Source organism: Scyliorhinus torazame, chromosome 5, assembly GCF_047496885.1.
Source record: "Scyliorhinus torazame isolate Kashiwa2021f chromosome 5, sScyTor2.1, whole genome shotgun sequence".
Taxonomy (NCBI): Eukaryota; Metazoa; Chordata; class Chondrichthyes; order Carcharhiniformes; family Scyliorhinidae; genus Scyliorhinus; species Scyliorhinus torazame.
The window spans coordinates 152,062,822-152,078,728 of record NC_092711.1 but is presented as its reverse complement, the minus strand read 5'-3'; the positions used below and the strand labels follow the sequence as shown (position 1 = coordinate 152,078,728).

Sequence of the window (15,907 nt, the reverse complement as noted above, 5' to 3'; positions counted from 1 at the left end):
CTTGTTAGTATCCATCACCTTCCGCATCTCTTTCCCCATCGAGGCAAGCTGATCACCATGCTGCAATAATGTCTCCTCCACTTCCTTCAGCGCCTCCCCTTGCTCTCGCACCTCCGCCACTGCGCTCGCCACCTCCGTCCTCACCGGGGAAACCGCCTCCTCCACCAGCACACTCAAAACCTCCCTCATCTCCTTCCTCACCGTCTCCATGCATTTCGCAATCTGCGCCAACTGCTTTTCAAATTCCGCAGCCATCACGTTGGTTATTTCTTCAGCCGTAAGCAGTGCGGCATTCCCTCGTGCTCCAGCCTCCATTTTTCCTGGTGACCCCGCGGTGACCTTTCCACTCCCCGACGGACCTCCCGCTGGTTTTTCTCCGGCCGTTTTTTTGCTCACCCTCGACATTTTTCTTTGGGGTTTTTTTTCCCGCCCTCCTGTGTCTTCTCAGTGCCTCCTCCGTGCCTTCACCCTGCTTCTGCCGCCTCCGTGGACCCTGGGACCGGGCTTAAAGCCCCAAAATTGCCGTTCCCGAGCGGGGGCTCTCCATTGTGCCACCGCCTCCCACCCGCTGTCACCGGTCGTCCTCAAAGTGGTGTGAATTGTATCAAGCCAGGACAGTTGGTAGGAGTTTGCAGGCCAGATGGTGGGGGATGAATGTAATGTGGCATGAATCCCAGGTCCCGGTTGAGGCCGCACTCGTGTGCGGAACTTGGCTATAAGTTTCTGCTCGGCGATTTTGCGTTGTCGCGCGTCCTGAAGGCCGCCTTGGAGAACGCTTACCCGGAGATCAGAGGCTGAATGCCCTTGACTGCTGAAGTGTTCCCCGACTGGAAGGGAACATTCCTGCCTGGTGATTGTTGCGCCATGTCCGTTCATTTGTCGTCGCAGCGTCTGCATGGTCTCGCCAATGTACCACGCTTCAGGACATCCTTTCCTGCAGCGTATGAGGTAGACAACGTTGGCCGAGTCGCACGAGGATGTACCGCGTACCTGGTGGGTGGTGTTCTCACGTGTAATAGTGGTATCCATGTCGATGATCTGGCACATCTTGCAGAGATTGCCATGGCAGGATTGTGTGGTGTCGTGGTCACTGTTCTGAAGACTGGGTAGTTTGCTGCAAACAATGGTTTGTTTGAGGTTGCGCGGTTGTTTGAAGGCAAGTAGTGGGGGTGTGGGGATGACCTTGGCAAGATGTTCATCGTCATCAATGACGTGTTGAAGGCTGTGAAGAAGATGACGTAGTTTCTCCGCTCCGGGGAAGTACTGGATGACGAAGGGTATTCTGGCGGTTGTGTCCCATGTTTGTCTTCTGAGGAGGTCGGTGCGGTTTTTCGCTGTGGCGCGTTGGAACTGTCGATCGGTGAGTCGAGTGCCATATCCCGTTCGTACGAGGGCATCTTTCAACGTCTGTAGATGTCTGTTACGCTCCTCCTCGTCTGAGCAGATCCTGTGTATACGGAGAGCTTGTCCATAGGGGATGGCTTCTTTAATGTGTTTAGGGTGGAAGCTGGAGAAGTGGAGCATCGTGAGGTTATCAGTGGGTTTGCGGTAAAGCGAAGTGCTGAGGTGACCGTCCTTGATGGAGACGAGTGTGTCCAAGAATGCAACTGATTTTGGAGAGTAGTCCGTGGTGAGTCTGATGGTTGGATGGAACTTAATGTCATTGTGTAGTCGTTTCAGTGATTCTTCGCCGTGGGTCCAAAGGAAAACAATGTCATCGATGTATCTGGTGTATAGACCATAAGACCATAAGACATAGGAGCGGAAGTAAGGCCATTCGGCCCATCGAGTCCACTCCACCATTCAATCATGGCTGATTTCAACTCCATTTACCCGCTCTCTCTCCATAGCCCTTAATTCCTCGAGAAATCAAGTATAATGTCGGTTGAAGGTCCTGTGCGATGACTAGGTCCTGTTCAAACTTGTGCATGAAGATGTTGGCGCATTGGGGTGCGAATCACTACACAATGACATTAATAAGTTCCATCCATCAGACTTACCATGGACTACTCTCCAAAATCAGTTGCATTCTTGGACACACTCGTCTCCATCAAGGGCGGTCACCTCAGCACTTTGCTTTACCGCAAACCCACGGATAACCTCACGATTCTCCACTTCTCCAGCTTTCACCCTAAACACATTCAAGAAGCCATCCCCTATGGACAAGCGCTCCATATACACAGGATCTGCTCAGACGAGGAGGAGCGTAACAGACATCTACAGACGTTGAAAGATGCCCCCGTACGAACAGGATATGGCACTCGACTCATCGATCGACAGTTCCAACGCGCCACAGCGAAAAACCGCACCGACCTCCTCAGAAGACAAACATGGGACACAACCGACAGAATACCCTTCGTCGTCCAGTACTTCCCCGGAGCGGAGAAACTACGTCATCTTCACAGCCTTCAACACGTCATTGATGACGATGAACATCTTGCCAAGGTCATCCCCATACCCCCACTACTTGCCTTCAAACAACTGCGCAATCTCAAACAAACCATTGTTTGCAGCAAACTACCCAGTCTTCAGAACAGTGACCACGACATCACACAACCCTGCCATGGAATCTCTGCAAGACGTGCCAGATCATCGACATGGATACCACCATTACACATGAGAACACCACCCACCAGGTACGCGGTACATACTCGTGCGACTCGGCCAACGTTGTCTACCTCATACGCTGCAGGAAAGGATGTCCCGAAGCGTGGTACATTGGCGAGACCATGCAGACGCTGCGACAACGAATGAACGGACATCGCGCAACAATCACCAGGCAGGAATGTTCCCTTCCAGTCGGGGAACACTTCAGCAGTCAAGGGCATTCAGCCTCTGATCTCCGGGTAAGCGTTCTCCAAGGCGGCCTTCAGGACGCGCGACAACGCAGAATCGCCGAGCAGAAACTTAGAGCCAAGTTCCGCACACATGAGTGCGGCCTCAACCGGGACCTGGGATTCATGTCGCATTACATTCAACCCCCACCATCTGGCCTGTGAAGTCCTACCAACTGTCCTGGCTTGATACAATTCACACCTCTTTAACCTGGGGTTACCCCATCTCTGGATCTGTAAAGATTTAATCACCTGCTAATGCTCGCATTCCAAGCATTGTTTGGCATCTTTGAATCTGTCTATATATGTTTCTGGAACATACCTCTTCATTCACCTGAGGAAGGAGCAGCGCTCCGAAAGCTAGTGACATCGAAACAAACCTGTTGGACTTTAACCTGGTGTTGTAAGACTTCGTACTGTGCTCATAAACCTACACACTAAATAGAGAAATTTCATGAACTCCAGTCTCTCCAATTAAAAGCAGAAGCGCATCTGAATCCAACCATTGTCATCTCTTGTGAACTCGCTGGTGTCTCAGCAGGTGGTGTGAGTGAGTGAATCCCTTCCCACACTCAGTGCAGGTGAACAGGCTCTCCCCGGTGTGAACTCGCCGATGTCTCAGAATGCCGGACGACATTTTCAATCTCTTTGCGCCGTGAGAGCAGCTAAACGGTTTGTTCTCGGTGTGAATACGCTGGTGGACCCTCAGAACCGCAGCATTTTTCAAGCCCTTCCCACATTCCGAGCATTTAAAGGGTCTTTCGTTCGTGTGAGTGACCTGGTGTACAAGCGGGCTGGATGACTGAGTGAATCACTGCCTACACATGGAGCAGGTGAATGGCCCCTCCCCAGTGTGAACTCACTGGTGTCCACAGGGCCGGTGCATCACTGAATCTCTTCCCACACAGAGCAGACAAATGGCCTCCCCCAGTGTGTACCCGCTGATGTGTCACGAAGTTGGAAGAATTCCTAAATCTCTTCCCACAACTGGAGCAGGTGAATGGCCTCGCATCGGTGTGAACTCGCTTGTGTATCTGTAGATAAGTTGACCGAGTGAATTCATTTCCGCACTCAATGCAGGTGAAGAGCCTCTCCCCAATATGAACTCGTCAGTGTGTCGGTAAGTTGGATGAATGACTGATCCCTTCCCACATTCAGGACAGGTGAACGGCCTTTCCCCAGTGTGACTGCGGCAAAGAATCTCCAGCTTAGATGGGGCTGTGAATCCCTTCCCACATAGAGAGCAGGTGAACGGCCTCTCTCCGGTGCGAATGCGATGATGCATTTCCAGCACAGATGGAGATCTGAATCCCTTCCCAGCCACCACATTTGCACGGTTTCTTCATGGTGCGGTTGCATTTGTATCTCTGCAGGTTGGACAATCAGTTCAAATGTCATCCACACACAGAACACATGTACGGTCTCTCCCCACTGTGAATAGTGCAATGTTTTTTCAGGCTGTGTAACTGGTTAAAGCTCTTTCCACAGTCAGCGCTCAGGAACACTCTCACTCGGGTGTGTGTGTCTTGGTGCTTTTCCAGTCACACTGATGATTAAAATCTTTTGAAGCCGACAGAACAGAAAACATTTCTCCTTCCAGATTCAAAGGCCAATGATATTCCGGCCTCAAGGAAACGAGTGAATCTATCAGATCGAGACACATTTGACATTTCTGTCTGTAATTCTTCCTCTTCTAATATCCTGGATAAACAATACACAAAAGTTATCACTTTCAGTACAGGATATAGATTCAGAACAGACAATTCTAGTTTCTCTGGAACTTTCTTTCCTCTTTCATTCCCCGAAAGCTGTAAATCTCCATCCCACACACTCTCGATCCATTCTCACTCTGCTGTATCTAATATTCACCCTCCCAATTCTCCTGGAGGTGCTGATTCAGGCTGATTGACAGATCCCTGCTCACTGCTTCCTGTCCTGGACACACAAACATGAGAATTTAAATGCAGGCTGCCAGACAGATATATGTCTATATTGTGGTTTTAAAGTTAATAATGATGCAGGAGTATTAAGCAGCTGTTGAAATGCATTGTACTTCGCATGGGTCGTGCAGTGGTTAACACTGCTGCCTCACAGCTCCAGGGATCCGGTTTGATTCCTGCCTTGGGTCACTTTCTGTGTTAGGTGGATTGGCCATGCTAAAATTGCCCTTAGTGTCCAAAATTGCCCTTAGTGTTGGGTGGGGTTACGGGGATAGGGTGGAGGTGTGCGGTTGGGTAGGATGCTCTTTCAGAGAGCTGGAGCAGACTCGATGGGCCGAATGGCCTCCTTCTGCACTGTAAATTCTATCTATCTATCTACTGGACTAAAAATCATAGAATCTACCGTGCAGAAGGAGGCCATTCAGCCCATCGAGTCTGCACCAGCCCTTACAAAGAGCACCCTACTCAAGCCCACGTTTCTACCCTATCCCCATAACCGGTAACTGAGTAACCCCCACTTAATCTTTTTGGACCTAAGGGCAATTTATCATGGCCAATCCACCTAACCCACACATCTTTGGACTGTGGGAGGAAACCGGAGCACCCAGAGGAAACCCACACAGACACGGGGAGAACGTGCAGACTCTGCACAGACAGCGACCCAAGCCAGGAATCGAACCTGGGACCCTGGAGCTGTGAAGCAACTGTGCTAACACTATGCTACCGTGCCCCTAAAATGTGTTCTGCCCCTAAAAATGTGTTCAACATACAGACTTGATTCCCTTTCTTTCCCTTCAATTGCTGCAAATCACCAAATGAAGGTCAGAATAAGAAAATTAATGGAAAGGGGAGGAAATAAAGTCTTTTACTCACAGATGTTGGCGGCAGAAGGAGGTTTCAGTCTGTGTGAAGGTCAATCTTCGTTGAAACAAAGCCCGCGCTCTGATTGGCTGGAGGACCAGAGTCCTTCCGGTCCTCCAATATTTTCCATTGGTTGCCGGCTGCTTGAAAGGCGATGTCACGTGGCACTGGGAGACATTTTGACTCATGGAACGCAGACAATTTGGCCAATGGGATTAGCACCATCCTGCACATGCGCAGCTGCCCCTCTCCCTTGGACGTGCGGTCCTGGGCTGCCCGCCCGTGCGGCGGATAGAGCGGTTTTCCCATCGTGGGCCATTGTGGGAGGCACGGTCGTCATTGCTCACCTCGGGCCCAGTCTCCCGGGGCTGGAATGAAAAGCGTCACTCTGACACAACGGACATGTGGCTGGTCACTGTATTTGATTGATTTCAGCCATCCCAACTTATCATTTAATAAATTCACTTTAGTTCAGACAAGACTTTAACCAATTAAGGCAAAGGCAAAATTCTCTGGATAGTAAATTTAAAAAGAAGTTTATTAAATCAAAAAAGTTTACTGATCAACTTTAAGACATTGACTATTTACAACTTCATGTGGGTGATCGGTCTGTGGAAGTGTAACCCTCTCTGGCTCCTTGTTTGACAGTAATTCTTGTGGAATTCAGCCTCGGGAGTCCGGCTTCTTCTTTGACAGTAATTTCCTTGGAACTCGGCCTCGGGAGTCTTCAGTACTTGGCCAGCAAGACCTTCAGAACCTCTACTTTTATCCCCAAAGTGACCAGGACCTCACGCCTGTTGTAACATGACTATTGGTCAATTTGGCCATTAGATTAGTTTAATTGGGATCCCCAATTACTTACACCACCTTCTTTCAGTATCGTAGACAGGGGCGGCACAGTGGTAAGCACTGCTGCCTCACAGCGTCAGGGACCCAAGTTCAATTCCATCCTTGGGTGACTGTGTGGAGTTTGTACTTTCTCCACATGTCTGCGTGTGTTTCCTCAGGTGCTCTGGTTTCCTCTCACAGTCCGAATATGAGTGGGTTAAGTGGGGTTAAGGGGTAATGAGGATAGGGTGGGAGAGTGGGCCAAGGTAGGGTGCTCATTCTGTGGGTCGGTGCAGACTCAATGGAATGAATCGCCTCCTTCTGCACTGCAGGAATTCTATGATCCTATGAATACATTGGAACAGGCAGCACGGTGGCGCAGTGGGTTAGCCCTGCTGCCTCACGGCGCCGAGGTCCCAGGTTCGATCCCGGCTCTGGGTCACTGTCCATGTGGAGTTTCCACATTCTCCCCGTGTTTGCGTGGGTTTCGCCCCCACAACCCAAAGATGTGCAGGGTAGGTGGATTGGCCACGCCAAATTGCCCCTTAATTGGAAAAAATGATTTGGGTACTCTAAATTTTAAAAAAAATGAATACATCGGAACTGTTTCATACTATCCCTTTATCTGATTTAAACAATCCGTTATTCATACAGTTTCAAATGTTGAGGCTAATAAGCTTGAACGTCTCTCTTGCCAGTACATTTCTCTTCTTGCACATTCTTTACATACACAGCAATTAAGCTTTTACATTTTTACAGCAAATAAAACTCAGTCTTTCACTATAACTACTAATTAATTATTGATTCATTAATCCAAACTCAATTAGCTCATTACTTATTCAGTCATTTGTTACTGACTGGTAGCTGATCAATATTGTTGATTAACATAAGATACATTGGTTCAAAGAGCTTGTTTTGTAGAAGGCCATTCCTTTCTTTCTTATGAACCTTGATTGGATTGAACAATGGGACTTAGACTTGAGCCAGATTTTAACAACATATTATGTCCTGTAAGTTTACAAAATTCTGGAACAATGTTAGTTTAAACAATTTCCATGAGTTCAGTCGTTTATGGAAAAAGTTTGGTTGAAAAACTATTAATTTTAAAAATAACGGTCCAGTCACATGCTGGAGTTTAACATGGCTTCCTTGACCTTGTTACACACAACAATGATGCAGACGGACGATAATGTAATAATAATAATCGCTTATTCTCACAAGTAGGCTTCAATGAAGTTACTGTGAAAAGCCTCTAATCGCCACATTCCGCCGCCTGTTCGGGGAGGCTGGTGCAGGAATTGAACCCGCGCTGCTGGCACTGTTCTGCATTACAAGCCAGCTGTTTAGCCCACTGTGCTAAACCAGACCCTATAGTGATTGATTTGAACTAAATATAATTTTATTATTACGTTCATGGGATGTGGGCATTGCAGGTTGTGCCAGCATTTATTGCCCATCTGTAACTGCCCTTGAGGGGGCAGTTCAGAGTCATCCACATTGCTATGGGTCTGAAGTCACATGTAGGCCAGACCAGGTAAGGATAACAGATGTTATTATGAAATTATGAATGCTAATAGAATAGAATGTAATTTTTGATTGCGAGGGGAAATGAATACAAAAGTAGGGACGTTATGCTTCAGTTATACAGGACATCGGTGGTGAGACCACATCTGGAGCACTGTGTACAGTATTGCTCTCATTTAAGGAATGATATAAATGTGTTGGAAGCAGTTCAGAGAAGGTTGACTGGACTCATGCCTGGAATTGGAGTCTGGTCTTATGAGGAATGATTGGGCAGGCTGGGCTTGTGTCCGATGGAGTTTAGATGACTTGATTGAACCGTACAAGATCCTGAGGGGCCTTGACAGGGTGGATATGGAAAGGATATTTCCTCTTGTGTGAGAATCTAGAAATTGGAGTCACTTTAAAGTAATAACTTGCACATTCAAGGCAGAGGAGAACTTTTTTCTCTCTGAGGGTTGTGAATCTTTGGAACTCTCTTCCTCAAAGGGCAGTGGAAACAGAGTCTTTGAATATTTTGAAGGCAGTGCTGGATAGATTCCTGTTCATCAAGGGAGTGAAAGGTTATCGGATGGGGGTGGGGCAGCAGGAATACCACAAGAAATAAGAACAGGAGTAGACCATTCAGCCCTTTGAGCCTGCCCCACCATTCAATCATGGATGATCCAACATTTCTCTTTGCCACTTTCCTGCCCTTTTCCTGTAATGCTTGATTCTCTCACTGATCAAGAATCTATCTCAGCCTTAAATATAGACAAGGACTCTGACCCCACAGCTCTCAGTTCCAACGACTCAAGCATCAGAGAAGAAATGTCTCCTCATCTCAGTCTTAATAGGCACCTCTTTATTCTGAGACGGGTCCCTCTGGTCCACAGCTGCAGCAAGACTTCCCGACTCTTATACTCCAACCCTCTTGGAATCAGGACCAACGTTCCAGTAGTCTTCCTGATTACCTGCTGCCTTTCTGTGTTTCGTGCACAAGTTCCCCCAAGTCCCTTTGTTTTGCAGCTTTCTGCAGTTTTCCAGCATTTAAATAATACTGTCTTTTGTTTTCCCTTCCAAAATGAACAACTTCACATTTTCCCACATTATGCTCCATTTTCCAACTTTTTGTCCACTTGCTTAACCTCTCAATATCTCATTGCAAACTGTTTGTATCCCCCTCGCAACTTGTCTTTGCACCTATTTTTGTGTCATCTGCACTTTGGGCACAGTATGTTCGCTTCGACCACCAAATCATTATGAGACATTATAAACCGTTGTGGTCCCAGAACTGATCCCTGTGGAGCCCCACTGGTTACAGTTCGCTGTTTCCTGCCCATCAGTCAACTCTCTATCCTTCCCAACATACGAGCGCCAACACCATGAGCTCTTATCTTATAACTTAACCTTTTGTGAAGTACCTTGTCGAATGCCTTTTGCAAGTACAAATACAACACATCTACCGGTTCCCCTCTATCCACTCAAGTTGTGATAAATTAACCAGACACGGTTTCCCTTTCATGAAGCCATGCTGACTCTGCTTATTATGATTTTCCAAATGTGTTGGTATTACTTCCTTAATAATTGATTCCAAAATGTTTCCAACAATAAAGGTTAGGCTAATCGGTCTATATTTACCCACTTTTTGTATAGGGATGTCACATTGCCAGTTCTCCAAAGCCAGTTCCTTCTCCAGAATAAAATAATTTTTGGAAAATCATAACCAATGCATCCACTGTCTCTGTAGCCATTTCTTTTAGGATCTTAAGATGCAAGCAACAGGGCCAGGGCACTTACCTGCCTTTAGCCCCATTAGTTTGTCTAACATGGTTTGTCCAGTGATTTAATTCCTCCCCCCTATTCTTTATCATTAATGGAATGTTCAATGCCTCTTCAACCATAAAGATTGATGCAAAATATCTGTTTAACTCCTCTGCCATTTCTTTGTTCCCCATAACTGTCTCCCAGATTTATTTTCTAAAGGGCCTCTGTGGAGTTGCAGTTACAATCAGTTCAGCTGGGAACTTACTGAATGGTGGAGCAGGCTCGAGGGGTTGAGTGGCCTACTCCTGCTCCTAATTCGTATGTTATCACATCCTTTATAATAGATTGTAGCATTTTCTCTCCTACTGAAGTCAGGCTAATGGGTTTGTGGTTCCCTGTTTTCTTTCTCCCTCCTTAAATAGTGGGGTTACATTTACTGCCTTCCAATCTGCAGCAACCATTCCAGAATCGATAGAATTTTGAAAGATGATCACCAATGTATCCACTATCTCGACAGCCGCCTCTTTCAACACTCTGGGATGTAGAGCATCAGCTTTTGGGGATTTATTAACTTTTAATCCAAAAAATTCTCCAGTACTACTTTTTCACTCATGCTCACAATTGTGAGAACCCCTTGGTTCTCTTGTGTTTTTGGGACAATTTCTGTATCTTCCTCCATGAAGACTGACACCCATTGTTTAGTTTCTCTGTCATTTCCTTATTCCCCATTATAAACTCTCCTGTCTCTGTCTGGAATGGACCCACATTGGTCTTTGCCAATCTTTTCCTTTTCACATTCCTATAGGAGCTTTTCCAGTCATTTTTTTATGTTTCTCGCCAGTTTGCTCTCATATTCTATTTTCTCTTTATCAGTTTCTTGGTCCTCCTTTGCTGAATTCTAAAACATGTTCCCAATCATCAGGGTTACTACTATTTTGGCCACTTTATGAGCCTCTTCCTTGGATCTAATGGAATCTGTACCTTTTCTTGTTAGCTACGGTTGCATAACCTTTCCTGTTGGATTTTTGTTTGTTAAAGGAATCTATATCTGAGGAGCTGTGAAAATGAACGAAATGCAGTGCTGGATATAATTGAGAGTAGAAACAATAACAGAAGTCAACTCCTGCAATCAATTGTGAACCTTTGGGTGTCTCAGTAGGTGGGAAGAATTACTGCATCACTTTTCCTGTGGATTTTTGTTCCTGAAAGGAATGTGTATTTGTTGCAAATATGTAATAAATCCTTAAATGCTAGCAGATGTCTGTTTATTGTCTAACCTTTTATTGCAATTTCCCAATCTACCATAGACAACCTGTCCCTCATACCTCAACAGTTTCCTTCTTTGAGAAACACCCAGAAAAATTAAACAAAGAACCATGTAACCACCATAGCCCATCTTCATGGCAACGTGGCATGCTTTAAGAGGTTCCAAACAGAAATGGGAACTAAATATCTTCTAACTTCCAGCACATTTTCACTCTGTGACCCTTGTGAAATTGGAAACCACGTATTTGCAACAAAGCTCAAAGAGTATCAGCCCACTGGAGGAAACGTTGCGAGACCAGTCTTTCCAGCAGAAAGAAACGCCGACCATCAGGCTGGATAACTGAGCGAATCTCTCCCCACACTGAGAGCAGGTGAACAGCCTCTCCCCAGTGTGAATTCGCTGGTGTGTCCTCAGGGTGGATAAATCTCCGAATTCCTTCCCACACTGAGAGCAGGTGAACGGTCTCTCCCCACTGTGAACGCGCTGGTGTGCCTGCAGGTGGGGTGACTTGAGTAAATCCTTTCCCACACTGAGAGCAGGTGAATGGCTTCTCCCCAGTGTGAACCCGCTGGTGTGACTTCAGGCTAGATAATGCAGTGAATCCCTTCTCACACTGAGAGCAGATGAACGGTCTCTCCCCAGTATGAATTCGCTGATGTGACTTCAGGGTGGATGAATGTCTGAATCCCTTCCCACACTGAGAGCAGCTAAACGGCTTCTCCACAGTGTGAACTCATTCATGTGACTTCAGGCTGGATAATTCAGTGAATCCCTTCCCACACACAGAGCAGGTAAATGGCCTCTCCCCAGTGCGACTGTGTCGATGAATCTCCAGCTTAGATCGGACTCTGAATCTCTTCCCACAGACTTCACATTTCCACGGTTTCTCCATGTTTTGGGTCTCGTCGTAACTCTCCAGGTCAGACTATTAGTTGAAGCCTTGACCACATACAGAACACGTGTACGGTCTCTCCCCGCTGTGAATGGTGTGATGTGTTTTCAGGCTGTGTAGTTGGTTAAAGCTCTTTCCACAGTCAGTGCTCTGGAACACTCTCACTCGAGTGGATGTGTCTCGGTGCTTTTCCAGTCACAATAATCTTTAAAATCGTCTGAAGCAAACAGAACAGACAAACATTTCTCCTTCTCGATTCAAAAGCCGATGATATTCAGGCCTCGATGAACCGAGCGACTCTGGCAGATCGAGATGTGACTTTTGAGATTTCTGTCTGTAATTCCTCCTCTTCTAATATCCTATAAAAACAATTTACAAAAGACATCATTGTCAGTACAGGATAGAAACTCAGAACAGACAATTTTAATTCCTCTGGAACATTTTATCCTTTCTCACTCCGCAAAAGCTGTAAATCTCCATCTCACACACCTCCATTTTCACCCTGCTCCACAACGAGTGAAGAAATCCCTCCTCATCTCAGCTTTCTCTCCATTTTCCTGCCTGTTATCCATAACCCTCGACTCCCTCGTCATCAGAAATCTGTCTGTTGGTGGGAACCATGTGATGCGGGGCAGGAGTAGCTGCTTTTCCGCAGGTTCTGATGCCACTTGCCTAGAATCCGTAATTTATCCTGATTGCCCGGCACTCATCTACCTGATCCTTGAATTCATATTTGTTCTCATGTATCTGGAAGACATCGGGATTAGGAAAGGTAAGATTCAGAAATCTGTCGATAAAGGAGCGCAGGCGGATTCAGTGGAAACGGAGCCGCCTTTTGAACATGGCGGCCTGACCCTCAGGAGTTCTCTCGACCCCGCGCTCTCCGGGACTCTCTCGGAGGTGGTGAAGATGATGACTGCCAACATTCTCCGTGTTATTGACCAGAGGCTGAGTGTGCTGATTCAATACCTGTGAGCTCAGCCCGAGGCTGTGAGGGAGACCGGGAAAGTGAAGGACGTGGGAGGGAATATGATCTTGGACCCGACGGGTGAGAATGGGGATTTTCGGGACTTCTGTAGCAAGCTGTACGAGTCGGAACACCCTGCCGGGGCGGAGGTGATGAGGCAGACTTTAGAGGGGTTGGAATTCCCAAAGATGGAAGAGGAGCAGGTGGAGGCCCTGGGGGCCCCAATTGTGCTGGTAGAAGCATCCTTCACTTTCCCGGTCTCCCTTGCAGTCTCCTGCTTCCTCAACTGGTGCACTAGCATCCTGCTCGCCTCCCCCCCCCTACTCATACACCACCCTTCTTACCCTTCTCAACTGCCCCACTGCCTTTCCCGTAGATAGAAGCCTGATGGATCTCTCTATCTATTCGGAACCCTGGATATCCGTTATCCTTTCTTAGTTCCCAAATAACAGAGGTCAAGTCTGTGCTTTTTGGCAAAGTTCAGTTGAACTTTGTCAGCTTGTGCCACTGGTAAACTTTGTTTGTCAACACAAGATTAGGTCAGATTGATTGTCTTTAGCGAATACAGTAGTTGAGTTTTCATTCAATTACAAATTGTGGTAATTCTTCAAATTATAATACACAGTATAAAATGACTGAGTGATTTAAAGAAAAGAAAGATGGCGATTTAGCAAAAGCAAATAAAGGAAATAGGGTTCAGAAAGAGATAGATAGAGGGACTGGAGGTGATGCAACTGGGCAAGGCCCCTGGTCCGGAGGGGTACCTGGTGAAATTTTATAAGAAATTCTCTGGGGTATTGGGGCCGGTGCTGGTAAGGGATTTTAACGAGGCAAGGGAGCTGGGAGTGCTCTCCCAACGTTGTCGCAGGCTTCGATCTCCCTCATTTTGAAGCGGGAAAAGGACCTCGAACAATGCGAGTCATACAGACCGATCTCCCTGCTAAATGTAGATGCCAAACTATTGGCTAAGATCTTGGCCTCGAGAATAGAGGATTGTGACCCAGGGGTGATAGGGGATAACTAGAGGGGTTTGTGAAGGGGAGGCATCTGGCGGCCACCATCAGGAGGCTACTCAATGTGATCACGATACCTCCAGAGGGACGAGAGGTAGAGGTGGTGGTCGACATGGATGCAGAGGTCTTTGATCGAGTGGAGTGGGACTATTTGTGGGAGGTCCTGGGGCGGTTTGGATTTGGACAGTGTTTTGTGGACTGCGTCCGGTTGTTATACCAGGCACCGGTGTCGTGTGTATCGACAAACCAATTGAGTTCAGATTATTTCAGGCTGCACGAGGCAGGGGCGCCCGCTCTCCCTACTGCTGTTTGCCCTGGCTATAGAACCATTTGCGATGGCACTGACAGTATCAGGAGATATTGGGATGGTGGACAGTATGAAAGAGACCATTCTTTTAGCCAGACAAATAAATGTGTCAAGCTGAGGGAGCAAACGGTGTAAATGTGTTAGAGAGAGAGAGACCTGGGCCAACCTTTCCGGAGTCTGCATCCTCCCTGTAATCACTTCCTTTCCCTTCAGTTGCTGCAAGTCACCAATTGAGGGTGAGAATGAGAAAAGAAATGGAAAGGGGGAGAAAAGAAAGTGTTTTACTCACAGATGTTGGAGACATGAGGGCATTTTAGTCTGTGTGAAGCTCAATCTCCATTCACACATACGCGCGCTGATTGGCTGGAGAACAAGAGTCCTTCCGGTCCTAACTCTATCCATTAGCCAACACCTCACAGGAAGGTCAGGGGCTGGGCTTTCCTCCACACATGCGCAGCTTTCCCTCACCCTTGGACATGCACAGTACCTGATCACCCGCCCGTGCGGCGGATAGAGCGGGTTCCCCAGCGCGGGGGATTGTGGGAGCTACGGCCGACAGTGTCCAAACTCCTGGGGTGAAAAGTGGAGGAGGCTTGGGTGGTTGTGTGCGAGCTTGGTGTCTGCCCCCGGGCCGATTCGAAAGGCAGGCCGCCTCTGGGAGCTTCCTGGATGGGGTGAAACAGCAACTCGGCGCCCGTTGCTCCTGGTCCCCGAGGGAAGGGGAGAAGACCGGTTTCGGAGTACTGCGACCAGTCGTGTTTCAAGTCAGCGGTTGAGCTGCGGAGACGCTGCTTCGGACTGCGAGGTTTACTGTCGGCGGTTTTGAGTTCGCCCAATGGAGGACGAAGGAATGGAGGAAGGATGGCAGCTGGATAGGCTGCTGGAAGCGGTGGGTCGGAACCGGGAGTGGATACCCGATGGGCGGCCCACGGCCTGCAGCCCGGGGTGGGTTGCTGCCGTTCCTGGGGTCTCCGGGGGTTCGGCCCCCCTGGACGCCCTGTGGGCGGTTGGGACTGACTCTGGGACTTTCTTCCCCGTTGTCGACTGTTGCCAACATTGGAGTGACTCTGGCCGCTGCCATTGGAGGACTTTGAGGACATGTTGTTCCTTGTGAAATTTCGGCTGGAGCGTCGGGGTCATGATGTGGAACGTGCAAAATTAATGGACTCTTTTTTTATGGACTTTTCTATGAGTACTAAGGGATTTTGTTTTCATGTTTTCTTTGCTTTCGTTTTCTTTAGCAGCCTATGACATTCAACTCATTTCGGGTTTTTTACCGAAATGTTATTTAGTATTTGTGGTGGAACGCTGGTTGGTGCGAAACTGCTCTCCCTCCGAATGGTCCCGTGCCTTTGGGCGGGGTCCAGGAGGGGGGAACCCTCCCTCCTCCGCCGCGCCTGGGTCTGGCTCTCCGGAGGTCTGTGCTCTTAGCGAGGAGGGGCCTTTCCCCCGGGGTGTCGGCTGCAGGGCGGGGTGAACGGGGGTGGGTGAGCAGGGATTAGTGTTCGGTGATGGATTCTATCCTGTTAAATCTTTTCTGGGGTGAATTAAGGCCTGGTGCCTGGTGATTGGGTTTTTGATATGATACTGTTAAAATGAGTCGAGGCCCTGTGGGTCATATTTGTACTGGAGCGGCCGTATTGTATCGGGGCCTTGTGCCTCGCGACTGCTTGTCTTATGTGTTTAGAGTCGTCACCTTGAAATGTGCCTGTGTCTTGTGTTGTACTTTTG

The 15,907-nt window shown here is 47.8% G+C and overlaps 1 protein-coding gene and 1 long non-coding RNA gene across 2 annotated transcripts in view; one reads left to right on the top strand and one right to left on the bottom strand.

Moving 5' to 3' along the window:
* The window catches only part of LOC140417977 (uncharacterized), a 154,973-nt gene that overhangs the window by 44,969 nt on the left and 94,097 nt on the right, over positions 1-15,907 (top strand). The window lies entirely within an intron of this gene.
* Positions 7,065-15,283, bottom strand: LOC140422113 (uncharacterized). Its single transcript, XR_011947261.1, has 2 exons — positions 14,466-15,283; positions 7,065-12,248 (listed from the first exon to the last, which is right to left on the bottom strand). It is a non-coding gene; the product is annotated as an uncharacterized lncRNA (long non-coding RNA).